This window comes from Dromiciops gliroides, chromosome 2, assembly GCF_019393635.1.
Source record: "Dromiciops gliroides isolate mDroGli1 chromosome 2, mDroGli1.pri, whole genome shotgun sequence".
Classification (NCBI taxonomy): domain Eukaryota; kingdom Metazoa; phylum Chordata; class Mammalia; order Microbiotheria; family Microbiotheriidae; genus Dromiciops; species Dromiciops gliroides.
Genome location: NC_057862.1, coordinates 385,077,842 through 385,092,550, shown reverse-complemented (window position 1 = coordinate 385,092,550; position 14,709 = coordinate 385,077,842). Strand labels below are relative to the sequence as shown.

The window sequence follows — 14,709 nt, the reverse complement described above, 5'->3', positions numbered from 1 at the left end:
TCCAAACTGTCTCCTTCCCTCCTTCCCCATTCCACACTAGAGAAAGACATCATCTGACACAGATGTATACATATGTGGATTTTTGTTTTTGTTGTTTTCAGTAAATATATGTTAAACCATACCATGCATACTTGTCTATCAGTTCTTTCTCTGGAGATAGGCAACATCTTCCTTCATTCCTTCATAGGTCCTTTTTTTTTTTTTTTTTTTTTTTTTGGGGGGACAGTGAGGGTTAAGTGACTTGCCTAGGGTCACACAGCTAGTAAGTGTCAAGTGTCTGATACTGGATTTGAACTCAGGTCCTCCTGAATCCAGGACTGGTGCTCTATCCACTGCGCCACCTAGCTGCCCTTCATAGGTCCTTTGTAGTTGATCTGAGTGTTTATAATACTCAGAATAACTTGGTAGTTCACAGTTGTTCTTCAAACAATATTGTTGTTAACTGTCTATAACATTCTCTTAGTTCTGCTCATTTCACTTTTCATTATTTCATGCAAGTTTTTCCATGTTTTTCTAAAATCAACCAGCTCATCATTTCTTATAGCACAGTAGTATTCCATCCCAATCTTATATCACAAATTGTTTAGCCATTCTCCAATTGAGCAGGTCATCCCCTCGATTTCCAGTTTTTCATCACCACAAAGGGAGCTGCTATAAATATATATATATATATATATATATATTTTTTTTTTTAGTGAGGCAATTGGGGTTAAGTGACTTGCCCAGGGTCACACAGCTAGTAAGTGTTAAGTGTCTGAGGCCAGATTTGAACTCAGGTATTCCTGACTCCAGGGCTGGTGCTCTATCCACTACGCCACCTAGCTGCCCCTGCTATAAATATTTTAGAACATATATGTTCTTTTTCTTTTTCCCTGATCATCTTGGTAAACAGACCCAGTAGCGGCATTTTGGGGTCTCAAGGTATATTCAGCTTTATAATTCTTTGGGCATAATTCCAGATTGCTCTCCAAAATAGTTGGATCAGTTTGCAGTTCTACTAACAGAGTATGTGTGTCCCAATTTTTCCACATCACCTCCAACATCTGTCATTTTCCCCTTCTATCATTTTAGACAATCTGATAGATGTGAGATGATGTCTCAAAGTTGTTTTCATTTGCATTTCTCTAATTAATGATTTCAAGCATTTTATGACTATAGTTTTCATTTCTTCATCTAAATACTCTGTTCATATCCTTTTGACCATTTATCAAATGGAGAATGACTCATATTCTTAGATGAAAGCATATTTCAAGTCAGTGTTAGAAAATCCTTTCTTGTCATGCATGTAGTCATGGCCCATGCCATTGTCGGGCACCTTTTGAAGGCAGCAAACTCCTTATCCAGCAGGCTGGAGGGCTCCTTCTCCACCAGGATTGAAAGCAGATTCCTCTTTCAGGTAGTGGTTAGACAAGGTGATATCACTCTGATCCCTGTTGCTTGCTTGTATGGTCCTAGGAGTTGCCCAGGGTCACGAGGTAGATAATAGGTGACAGAGCTGAGAACGGAACCCAAGTTTTCTGACTCCCAAATCTACAATTTCCACTATACCATAAGTAAAAGATTATCCTTCATTTCTTCAATTCCATAGTTTTTAAAATTTCCTGATGATTTTTATTTTAGTTGAATATCTTCTTTATTGAAGTAGAGATGTCTAAGAGGGACACTGCAAATTTCATGCGAGGAAAGAGTTATTCATGACTCAGATATTCATTTCCGAGGTAAATTATGAAAATGGGTCAGCCATCCTCTCTACCAAAGAAATGGAAAAATTGTTCAAACTCTGCTTCATTTTCAATCTCCTTGCTGTCTATTTATTTCTCAGGAATCTAATGAAAGAGAACTGAAGCAAACATCCAAATCTAGAAAAAGGGCTGTAATGAAATCTGCTGGAACAGACATTTTTTTTCTCTTATCCCCTTTTCTACTTAAGCACGTATCTTCTTCTCTTTTCTACACTGTCCCCCTTCTCATCAACCAATTACAGATTTATTAAGAACCTGCTTTGTGCAGAACACTCTGATAGGCACTGGAAGAGAGACAAATTTTCCAGGTTGGATAGAACTTGATTTGGAGTCAGAAGAGACCTGGGTTTTGAATATGATCTCTTAACATATACTCATTATGTAATCATGGGAAGGTCAGTTCAATTCTCTGACTCAGTTTCTTTGATGATACCCCATTACATTGTTTCTTTGTAATTCCTTGTTTGTAATGTGTCACAGCTGGCTCATCTACCATGTGCCTCTTTTTTGACATCTTGATTATACTTATTTTCAATTTTTCAGAGTATAGTCTTCTGTGAATCCCATATAACACCATTAGAAGAATAATATTTAAAAAGATAGAGCTTGGCAGGAACTAGGTATAGACCAACTTCTTATACAATAAACCAAGATAAGGTCAAAATGAGCATGTGATTTAGAAATAAAAGGTGACATTAGGGGAGCATGGAATAGTTTACATGCCAAATCTATGGACATGGGAAGAATTTATGACCAAACAAGAAATAGAGAACATTATAGGACATAAAATGGATGATTTTGGTTACATTAAATTAAAAAGGTTTTCCACAAACAAAACCAAGGCAGGCAAGATTAGAAGGAAAGCAAAAAATGGGGGTGGGGGGGATTTTACAGCAAGTTTCTCTGGTAAAGGTTTCATTTCTCAAACAGGTAGAGAACTAAGTCAAATTTATAAGAATACAACTCATTCCCCAATTGATAAATCGTTGAAGGATATGAACAGGCAGTTTTCAGAAAAAGAGATCAAAGCTATCTATAGTAATATGAAAAAGTGCTCTAAATCATTATTAATTAGAGAAATACAAATTAAAACAACTCTGAGGTATCAACTCACACATCAGATTTGCTAATATGACAGAAAAGGAAAATGACAAATGTTGAAGGGGATGTGGAAAAATGGGGACACCAATGCATTGTTGGTGGAGTTGTGAACAGATTCAACCATTCTGGAGAGCAATTTGGAATTGTGCCCAAAGGGCTATAAAACCATGCATACCCTTTGACTCAGCAATCTCACTAGTAGGTCTGTATCCCAAAGAGATCAAAGAAAAAGGAAAATATCCAATATGTACAAAACTATTTATAGCAGTTCTTTTTGTGGTGGCAAAGAATTGGAAAATGAAGGGATGCCCATAAATTAGGGAATGGCTGAACAAGTTGTAGTATCTGATTGTGATGGAATATCATGCTATAAGAAATGATGAGCAGGATGGTTTCAGAAAAACTTGGGAAGACACTTACATGAACTTGTGCAAAGTTAAGTAAGCATATCCAGATCATTGTACACAGTAACAACAATATTGTATGATCATTAACTCTGAATGACTGAGCTATTCTCAATAACACAATGATGCAAAACAATTCTGAAGCACTTATGATAAAAAATACAATCCACCTTCAGAGACAGAATTGATGGAGTCTGAATGCATACTGAAGCTAACTTTTTAAACTTTTATTTTTCCTCTGTGTCTCTGTGTGTTTGGTCTGTGTTCTCTTTTGAAACATGGTAATTAATATGGAAATATGTTTTATATGAGTGTATATATGTAATCTTTATCACAGTGCTTTTCTTCTGAAGGAAGGGGAACAGGAGGGAAAGAGGGAAAGAATTTGGAGTTCAAAAATTATAAAAAATAATGTTAAAAATTGTTTCTAATTGAGAATTAATTAAACTTATTGAGAAAAAAATAAAATAAAAACATTCTTTAAAGAAAGATAGACCTTTCAGGAAGAAGCTTGGGTATTGGGTTCTGAAAAATTTTTTCAGTTTCCCATCAATCCTGTTTTCTTCTTCCTGTTTAGTTCTTGGCTGAACTAATTTGTTCATTTGCAATGTTCAAAATATACCTGCTGATCAATGATCTCTTTATAGGTTGTCTATTCGACTGTACATCAACATCTGAAAAACAGGCATTCTTCATCCACATAGTTTTTCCAGTGTGTCTAGTTAGCCTAAGCTTGTTAGACTGATTCTATATTTAAGTTAGTAAGCTTTGCAAAGTTTACTACACACACATATAGACACATACATACATATTATATATGCGTGTGTATATACACACATGTCTATATCTAGAAGGGGTTTTGGAGGTCAATTAATCCAACCCTCTCATCTTACAGATGGAGGAGATATAAAGACGTTTTATGTAACTCACCCAAGGCCACAGATATGAAGTGGCAGAGGTGGTAATCAAAGCTAGATCCTCTGACTCCAAATATGATGGGTTTTTTCCTTTTGTTTTTTACTGTACTATATTACCTCCTTCTGGAGATTTATGCAATTAGCAGAGTTTTATCCATAAACCATATTATCTCGAAGACTTCCCTCCTTAACTTGGATTTTGTGATGGATATCCTCTATCCCATCCAGGAAAGCAGGGCCTACCTGGGCATCTTGTCATCGACCTTGCCACCACATCTCTTTTCCTCTGCTGGAATAGTAACCTTTCTGACCAGTCCTCTAGAGACAGTTTTCCCCCTGACCCTCTTCCCCTATTTATCTCCAGGAGTGAATGGATGGATGGATGGATGGATGGATGGATGGATGGATTCATCTCTAGATCTGAGCTAACTTTATGGGTAGATGAATGAGTGAAAATTCACTTAACTCATATATCTAGGTCACCCAAGACCATGTTTCACATCCTGTCTAGTAATTTACCAGGAAACCAGGGGGTACTTTGCATCTGGCCCTACCATCATATATGAGCCTCCTTGTTGTACCTCCCACTTTCTATCTCTTGGTCTTGGTCTGGGAACATAAATAAAATCAATACTGACATTACTATAGGAAAGGGTATGGCAATTACCAAATGATTCTACTTACAATCTTTGTGATATCTCAGACAAAGATTAGCTACAACTCCCCTGCATGTTTTGTATCCTGTTAGAATATAAACCACCCCAGGGTAAGGACTGCCTCATTTTGGTATCCCCAATACCTAGAACATACTTAATAGGCACTTAATAATGTTCTTTTCCTCCCTTCCTTCCATGTTTCCTCTTTGCCTTCCTTAAACATTTTGACCAGCATATAGCTCCCTTTCTTATGCTTTACCTGATATTAATGGCCAGAGGATAGTAGAACAAAGTTATCTCTGTTGCTATATCTGTCAAGGAATTTTGCATAATTTTAACATATAGTAGATACCTTATTGGAGACTAGAAGGGTAGCATTTTGTTCTATCAAATCAAATACTCCTTAATAGTTAACAGATAATAAGTACAGTGGGATCTTGTATTCTTTTTGTCTTTTAGTCAATTGTACGATGGTAAAGATGTGGTCTAGTTTTGGAATATCATTTATAAAAACCTGCCTATTTGCTTCTAATACTCTTATTATAAAAGGTGCCCTTGATTCATGTGTAGATTCTCTCATAAAAATATTTTTATAGATGGAAAAACAGGTATATAGGTCATCAATAAGCATCAGTTATTAATGGTCTCTTGATTATGTTGATTTGTTTGCTTGTTTTGGTAATTATAAAGGCTCACATTTTTCTGTGCCTTGGCATCTTTTCCTCTTTCATGTGATTTAAAATTCTATCCCTTAGCACACTTCACAAGAATATTCATAACTGTTATGTTACACTCTTTCAAATGGGCTGGTTCTACCATCCTTAATGATGAAAAGAAGTTTTTGGTTTTTTTGAATAAAAATCTTTTCAGATTGTTCTGATCTTTTGTCTTTTTGTTTTCCTTATTCCGGTTTCATCCTTAAATAGCCCCAGAAACACTTTGCTTAGTTCGGTCTCTCATCAAGCTTTCTTTAAATTGTTTTTCTTCACTGCTTCTTGCTGTTTTATGAGGTGAATACTACTCTTAATCTACCATTCTTCTCAGTAAGATAGTTAAATTTAAAATTTATTTGAAAAAGCATTTATTTTTTTCTTCCTCCCTCTCCCTTGAATTGAATAAAAAAAGAAAAAGAAACCCTTTATAACAATATGCACAGTCCAGCAAAACAAATTCCTACATTGCCCATGTCCTCAGATGTATGCCTCCTTCTGCATTTTAAGTCCATCACCTCTCTGATAGGAGATGGGTCACGTGCTTCATCTTCTGTCCTCTGGATCTTTGTTAGTGCATTGATCCTAGTTCTAAGGTCTTTCAAAGTTGGTTTTCTTTATCATGCTGTTATTGTATAAATTGTTCTCTATCTCAGCATGACTTTTCAAATGAATTTTTATTCTAAACCTTTGTTGTTTTTGGCTGCCTCCTCTTTCCATTTATCAAGTGAGCCAAGCATTTGCTGACTAAGGTGGATTTTAGGCTCTTTTGGGCCACTTTTATGGCAAGACACCAGTTAGACTTCTTCATGAAACTATTATAATTGATGGTTGAAGTATTCCTTTATTCCCTGCCCATTTTTAAGTGTTAGTAACTTGTTTGAGTAGCAGCTATTTAGTAGATGGGAAACTAGCCTAGGAGTTAGGAAGGCCTGAGTTCAAATCCCATCTCTGACAGCAAATCACTTAATGAATTAGAGTTCCAAGCACCTCTTTCAGATTGTAAGTTATAGAATAGTTGCCAATATGCTTTGGTAGAAAGTTTCCTTATGGGGAGCTCCTCACACTGATGAAATAACAGCCCTGGTCCCCTATTCCTGAGTTATTTGTTTAAATAGATCAGGGTGGAGTTGTTTTAATTACATACCATATCTTCTCATTTTTATTCTCCTAGTTTTGCATTTTGATTTTGTTCTAATAATTCAGAAGTCTGACTGTATACAAACAACTAATTCAGGAATGATTCCTACATCATTCATAAGTCATTTTCCATCTATTCAAATATAATTGTTCCATTTTTTTTGGTGCTCAATATAGCCCCCTGCCTGAATTCAGCACTTGTGCTTGGTGCACATGGTAAGCACTTAATAAATTCTTTTCATTCATTCATTTAACAAATATTTATATTACATAGTTATGAGAGATCTGTGTAGTATACAGATTCTTGGTTTTTCTCCATCTTTATTCCTAAACCATATTTTCCAACATATTTTTCTTTGTCCTTGACTATTCTGACCTTTGCATTGAAGTCTTTAAAATATCAAACTACATATTGCTTTAATTTGGAGGATCTTACTATAGTTTTTGTAAAAGTTCTGTACCTCTTTAATCTCTGCAACTGATATGGGTGCATAAGTTATCTCCATGGCAGCCTTTTTTTGCAAATACTTGTCATGATGATCAAATGTCTCATGAAATGATATTTCTTGTTGCTTTTGGATCCCTGAGAAGCCAATTTCTCCAACTTCTTATTTTGCCTCTTCCAGACAAATAAAGGCTTTATTATTAGAATATGATCTCTTTGAGGGAAGATACTGGGTTTTTGCTGTTGTTATTTTGTTTTTTTGCCTTTCTTTGTATTTCTATCACTTAGTGCTAGGAATGTAGTAGTAACTGCTTAATAAATGCTTGTTGACTCTTGACTGACTTCAAAGGGAACCTGTGAGCCATTAATTTGTCCATTTAGCTGCAGTTTCCTTGTGTTACTCAGTTTTGTTGATAGCAAGAATGTCAAGATAAATACCATTTAGTTATTTTTTGTACTACAATATATCTGTTCACTGGTCATGGAATAAGAATTTTGCATTCCAAGTACAAACAACTAAGTTAATATTGATAAGTAGTGTAAAAACTGGGAGATTCTCAGTACCAAGAGGGTGCTGGTAAATGCTGGTAGACAATGGGAAAAAATGTACAAAGGAGTAATATTTGAGTTTAATATGAATTACTGACATTTTCTCCACCACTTTCTAAAGTCTAGTCAATCAAAACAAATCAAGCACCGATTTGTAGGTTTCCAAGATGTGAATGGTCCCATTGAAAACACAACAATTAACTTCCAAGCCAGGTCATCTTGGCTCCAGCATACTTCTACTTAGTACCCTTTGGAGGAGTGCCCCACCCCTTGCAACTGTCACTGTAGAAGCAAGGGATGAATAAGATTGAGGGAAATTTTCTGTTTTTTCTTTGTTTTCTGGGTTGCTATGGTGAAATAATTCATCCTCTAAGTAGCCTGCTTAGTGATGATGAACCACCTCAAACTTACTTAGGCTAGTCCTTGGCATTCAGACATCATACGTTACCAGGACCATACTTTGGAGCCTTTTCAGCTTTGTAGGATGTGTTTGCCACCGCACTGACAAAGCCTTTGGGAACTCATACTCATCTCCCATGCTAGAGTGAGGCATTGGAATAGGCCTTTGTAGGGGGTTAAACTTAAAGCACCATGTAAATGTGAGTTCTAATTATAAGACATGATTCCTTGCTCTCAAAGATCTTACAGTCTAATCAATGGATAAGATACCATAACAGATATCTATAATACATATGGCAAGTGTATTAGAGAATAAATAATAGGTACTAACCATATTAATCTCTCAAGGAAATGTTAAGGACAAGCTTTAAAGCACTCTCTCTGCCCCTGTCTCTGTCTCTGTCTCTGATTTTTGTGAGTTTTTTTATGGTCTTAAAATTGTCACTGTCACTTTCTAGTGCCTCCTCCCTTCCCTAACCCACCATTAGAACCTTCACTATCACAAATGAATACAGTCAAGCAAAATAAATAAAAACATGGACCACATCTGAAATTGACCTTGTTCCATACCTAATTTTCACCATCGCTTTGCCAATAGATGGAAAGAATACTAAAATGGATCTCAAGAGTATAGATTTTTTGACCACAGTATTAGAGTTGGGTCTCTATACAAGTATATGTAATATTTACTTTGAATCCATGATCTTACTGCAATGGATACTTCTTCCACAAAGGCAGATCATAATCTATTCACACCTCTTCATGCTGTGGGATTCTTACCTACATTATTCTGTGTTCCATAGAAGATAGACCTCTCTCTGGGTCTTTAATGTTTTATGGATGTTACTGCAATACATGTAGAACTGTTTTGTTTTTTTAAAGAACTGTTCTTAATTGGTGCATATAGAATAAGGCAAAGGGAAAAAACTGAGGCAGGAGGACCTACTACTCTGCTATAGTGCTTGTAACTTGCCTTTGATGTCCACATACCTGTTTATTTTTTGTTGTAAATTCAATGAATAAACAGTGAAAAAAAAAAGAGTACATCAGAACTGGGAGGTACCTCACAACACAGAATGTTAGAAGACAGAATATAGAATGTTAGTGCTGGAAGGGACCTTTGTTACTTCAATTTTTAAATTTAAATTTTAAATTTAAACTTTTAAAAAGCTCAACAAATACTGGAATAAAGAAGCCAGTATACAATTTAACAAATATTAGAATAAAACCATTACACCTAGCAAGGTACAGTGGATAGAATGTGACACGTGGATACAAAGCCTGCCTCTGACACTTCCTAGGTGTGGGAGCTTGAAGGAAATTACTTACCTTCTCTAAGCTTCAGTTTACTAATGTATAAAATAGGGATAATAATGCCTGTAGTGCTTATCTCATAGATTTATTATGGGGTCCAAGTAAGATCATGTATGGAAAGTTCTTTTCAAACTTTGACATTCTATGGAAATATCAGCTGTTGTTATTACTAGAATATTCATTATAGATCTGACAATCTATATTCTGTGTTTTAGTGATCTAGGGTCTAACATTCTTTTTTCTAAGACTTTTTCCATGTCTAACTATCTGTCTTTTGAGATCTGATCTCAAATATTCCATTTTCTAGTTCCAAGGTTCCTTCTATCTTCCAACATTCCATGTTCTATTGTTTAATATTCTTTGTGCTATGGTTCTTCTAGTTTTAACATTTTTTGAATTTATGAAATGAGCCCAGAGGATATCCAACAGGATATATGCCAATGTAAGGGGTGGTGAGTAAAAGGCATGGTGTTCTGTTGTAACCCACTCCTGCGGAAATAAATGGAAGGAAAAAAAATACGGTATTTATTTTTGAGAAAAGTATCTTACAAGTCTGGCCTTCATCTTCACAGTGGGAGTCCCTTTAGAAAAATCAGCCCGGCATGCCTTCCAACCAGCACACTCATTTATAACACCATAAAGCTCTGCAGTGATCAAAGGCATTTTAAAGTAATTCCTTACATGTCAACACTTTCGTGACTTGCCTTGAAATTTAAACTGGCAGTTGAAACACTGAATGTGGCAGGATATCCTGTTCTTGCTCTCCTGGGGTCAATAAGTAGGCTGATGACTCTCTCTGGTACTTTGGTAGTGATTTGCCTCCCAAACTCAGGATCTTGGAGTGGATTGGGGGCACATTTAGAACTGTCTGCTTAGCCTACTTCATAGAATTTCTAATTGGAAGAGACCTCTGTTATCTAGGCCTACTCCTACCCGAGGTGGAATCTTTTTCTTTTATAATTCCAGCTGTAAAGAATGATTAAAGCTTTTCCATGTCGCTGTGGGACATTTAATAAGTATCTATTTACTCTATATGTCAGGCACTGTGTTAGGCACCAGGGCCACAAAGACAATAAAAAGCAGCATAGTGTCAAATGATAATAGTAACTCACACTCCTATAGTGTTTTGATGTTTATAGAGAGTTTTCTTCATGGAAGCCTATGGATAATATAAGTAATGCTGTATTATCCTTCTTTTAGAGACAAGGAACCAGTCTAAGATAGGTAGAATGACTTGTCCACAATCATACCAGCTAGTTAAGCATCAGAGCCAGGATTCAACCTTTGGTCTTCTGATTCCATCCAATATCCATTGTACTAAACCTTGCTGTTTCCCTTGAGGGGATCTATTGCAAAGCATCTAGCAGACAGAATTATAGAGTCCTTTCAGGGCTAAAAGGCCCTTCAGAAATCATAAGATTGAGCTTGAAAATACCTTAGAGATAATCTAAGCCCCTCATTTTAAAGATGAATAGTCACAAAAGGGTTGTGGCTTGCCCAAAGATACACAACTAGGTCCTCTGACTATAAATCCAGTATTTTATCCCATATACCATGAGATTATCTAGCTCAACCTCTTGTCTAATTAAAAAATATTCTTCAACATTTCTAGTGACAGGGAACTCACTACCTTTTAAGGCTTCCCATTCCATTCTTGGATTGTTAGGGATTTTTCTTTTTATAGTATGCTGGCATATTTGCCTCTGTAACTTCTGCCCATGTCTACAAATATGCTTATATAGTAGAGCTCCTCTTAACAGCTATAAACCAAGTCACTTGTGGTTACAAAATATTTTTTTCATAGTTCGGAGTGCTGCTTCAAGGAGAAATTTGGCCAGAGTCTGTACTCTATACTGGGATTTCACTATAAGGTGAGCAAGGATAGAGATAGCCAGGAATAAACTGTCACCACAACCCACAGACCAAAGTCTAGCTTCTCTGCTAGTCATCAACTGACCAATTTAAAAGCTTGTATTTTAAATTTAGTGATTTGGGATCATTAGGTCAAACATACCTGTTAGCACTAGGAATCTTCATTGATGAGTTTTCCACTATGCCACTTTGGAGTTTCTGTCAATGAGTTTGGCATGTTCTCTGCTACTGAGAGTCTTAGAGAGTGACCTAGACCACTGTGAGGTTAAATGAATTGCCCAGGGTCACAGCGCAGTCTGTGTCAAAATCAGGACTTGAACCCAGATCTTCTTGGCTCTAAGCCAATTTTCTCTTCATCAAGATATATTGATGCTCTTGATTGATTAGCAACAAAAGAACCCACATCTCATGAAAATCAGGCAGTGGGTCTGTGATCATTGATGTTTATTATTCTTAATAGTGATAATAATGATGGTAACTGGGCAGTTTATAGTACTGTAAGGTTTACTAAATGGTTTTTTATCACAATATCCCTGAGAGGGAGATAGTATAAGAAGTACTTTTTTTTTTTAACAGATGAGGAAATAGGATGATAAAGTTTAAGTGACTTGTATATAAAGCTGCACAGCTATTAAATGACAGAATTGGATTTTGGATTCAGCTTTTCTGCTGAGTCCAGTTCCCTTTCCACTACACCATTCTGCTTCTCTTAATTACTGCATTGTTTTTCTCTCTGCTTTATTTCTTTGGAAGTGGATATCAGAACACTAAGTCCTTTCACTCACTTCCTTGAGCTGATGTTGATTATTCTTTTAGGGTTATAAGGGTATGAAAAATCATTTAGTCTAATCTGATTTTACAGATGAGGAAACTGAGTTTATGTATTTATGAATTTATTTCTTTTTTGTTTATTTCTTTTTGTTCTGTTTTTTGGGGGGGGGGCAGGGCAATGAGGGTTAAGTGACTTGCCCAGGGTCACACAACCAGTAAGTGTCAAGTGTCTGAGGCCGGATTTGAACTCAGATCCTCCTGAATCTAGGGCCAGTGCTTTATCCACTGCACCACCTAGCTGCCCCCAGAAACTGAGTTTCAGATAGCGTCAATGAACTATCCACAGTCACATAGCTATTAAGTATTGGAGTTATTTGGTCCTTGAAGCCAGGTCTCCTAAATCCAAGGCTCTACTGCCATTATACCACACTGAAAGTTCACTTAAAGCACCTGTAGAGAACATGTACTCCAGTCCTCTCATTTAATTAAAAAACTGAGGCTCAGAGCAGGGAATTTATTTGCCCAACGTCACACAGTCAATTTAGTAGCAAGAATGACACTCAAATAAGTGTTCTGATTCCAAGTCCAGTATTAATTTTTCATGGGAATTTGTGTTTCTTGAAGATGATGTTTTAGCTAATGATATAAGATCTTCAAGGAAGAGAAAAAGTGAGGGTAGAAGACTTGGGGAAGGCAGGAAGAGACATTGGGAAATGATCTCTTAATATTTGTTTTAATATCATGTCAAGAATCATAAGGGCTAAAGAAACAGAAACTTGAAATAGTTGGGGCTAATGACCTGCATGTCAGAAACATTTCAGTTGCATATTTGGCTGTATAAATTTAGAGAATGGATGAAAATTGTGGTGGGCAGATTTAGTTTTAAGAAAATTTTTTTATTGAAGAAGTAGTTTTGGCTGGAAAGGTTAGCTTACTCAATAGTCCATCTAGTAAATTAATGTTCCTAGGTATTTATCCCTCAACTTATTACTAAGAGACTTGATAGTAAAATGAATGTTCTTACTACATAATTGGGGTCAGAAGACCTTGGTCCAAATCCTAGATTACCTACTTATTGGCCATGAGTCATTTCTCATTTCTAGCTCTAACAGCTACAAGGGATCTTTTAAGGAATCTTCCATGGAGGAAAAACACTGAATATGAACCCAAAGTTCTGGGTTCATATAATCATTCTGATATCTATATGACCCTGAATAATCCTCTTTACCTTTCTGATTTTCAGTATACTCTTCTGCAAAAAGAGAATAATATCATCTACCTCACAGACTTATTGGAAGGACAGTTCATTGTAAACCTTCAAGTATTATCTAAGTGTGTATCATTATGTTCTAAAGACCTTTCAACCCTAACATTCCGTGCTTTCAGATCACTTCCAACTCTGCTGGCTCACAATATGGCACATAAAAAAAAACAAAACCAACTTATAAAGCACCTTCATTCACATAACCCTATGATGGTAGATAGTGAAAGTGGTTTTTGTATCACATACATTTTATAGATGAAGAAACTGAAGCTCACAGAAGTGGTGTCTTGCCCAGGATCAGAACAGGGTGTTGGACCAGTCTTCTGACTCTTAAGATCAATGTTCTTTCCACTCTGTATTATCTGTACTGATGGCCTTATATGTCTACACTGCTTTCATAGCATTTAGGTATTTTCAAGTGTCCTTTGTTCTAAAAAAAATTAGCTTGTGACATTCTAAGCTCCCTTTCAATGCCAATTTTGGAGATGTAGGTGGGAAAAAAAAACCTTCAAGAATCATTTTTCTTGAATAGCCACTAGGGGTCAGTATATCACATATCAAATTTTAATAGGTGAGAAAGGCAAGCTAACAGGAGGCTCCTTTGCTTTGTATCTCTTTCAGCCATCCGTGTGTGTATACTGTTACAAGATAATAGCAATAGGTTTTGCAGCAAATCCAGCAAAGGTTATGAATAAAATTGAAGATACAATTGACCTTAGACTAAGAGCTCACCTCACTCAGTCTTATCACTGGTTGCATAAAACTTCTTTCAGTTCCCAAAATCTTTTCAGGGTAGGTCAGTATTTTTATTTAACTCTTGTTATAGAATGCTTAAAAGCTGGAAGGAAACATATCATCATTGAGTTAAATGTCCAAGGAGAATCAACAAAAATTCTGTAGTGGCTTCCTTTTAAAATTCAGGTGGCAGACAGTGATATGGATGTGGAAAATAAAATTTAATGGCCATGAGCATGGTGAGAGGACACACATCCCCAACCATATCATATGAGTATTAATTGAAGGAAGTGGGAATTATTTAGCTTATAGCAAAGACATGGAAGGGAAATGATCACTGTCTTCAGTTCAATTCATCTATCCTCTTTCAAGTGCTTATTACATTCTAGGCACTGGACATGATACAAAGACAATGAAAAATGGGTTCTTCTCTCAAGAAGCTTATAATGTATTAGACAGTAGAGCATTGTACTAGCAGACAGAAAACCTGGGGTGAAATTCTGGTTCTGCTTCTAACTTGCTCTTTGACCTTGGGCAAGTCACAGTCTCTTAGCCTCCTTCATTTTCCTTATCCCCAAAAATAAGTTTGGAGAAGATAATCTCTAAGCTTCCTTTCAGTTAATATTCTATGAATTATTTGGTGTAACATCAGAAAATAGCAGATGAACAAAGAAGTGAAAGTTTCAGGGA

At 36.2% G+C, this 14,709-nt stretch overlaps 1 protein-coding gene across 3 annotated transcripts in view; it reads left to right on the top strand.

Annotated features, from left to right (window-relative positions):
* The window catches only part of TTLL11 (tubulin tyrosine ligase like 11), a 266,874-nt gene that overhangs the window by 52,903 nt on the left and 199,262 nt on the right, over positions 1-14,709 (top strand). The window lies entirely within an intron of this gene.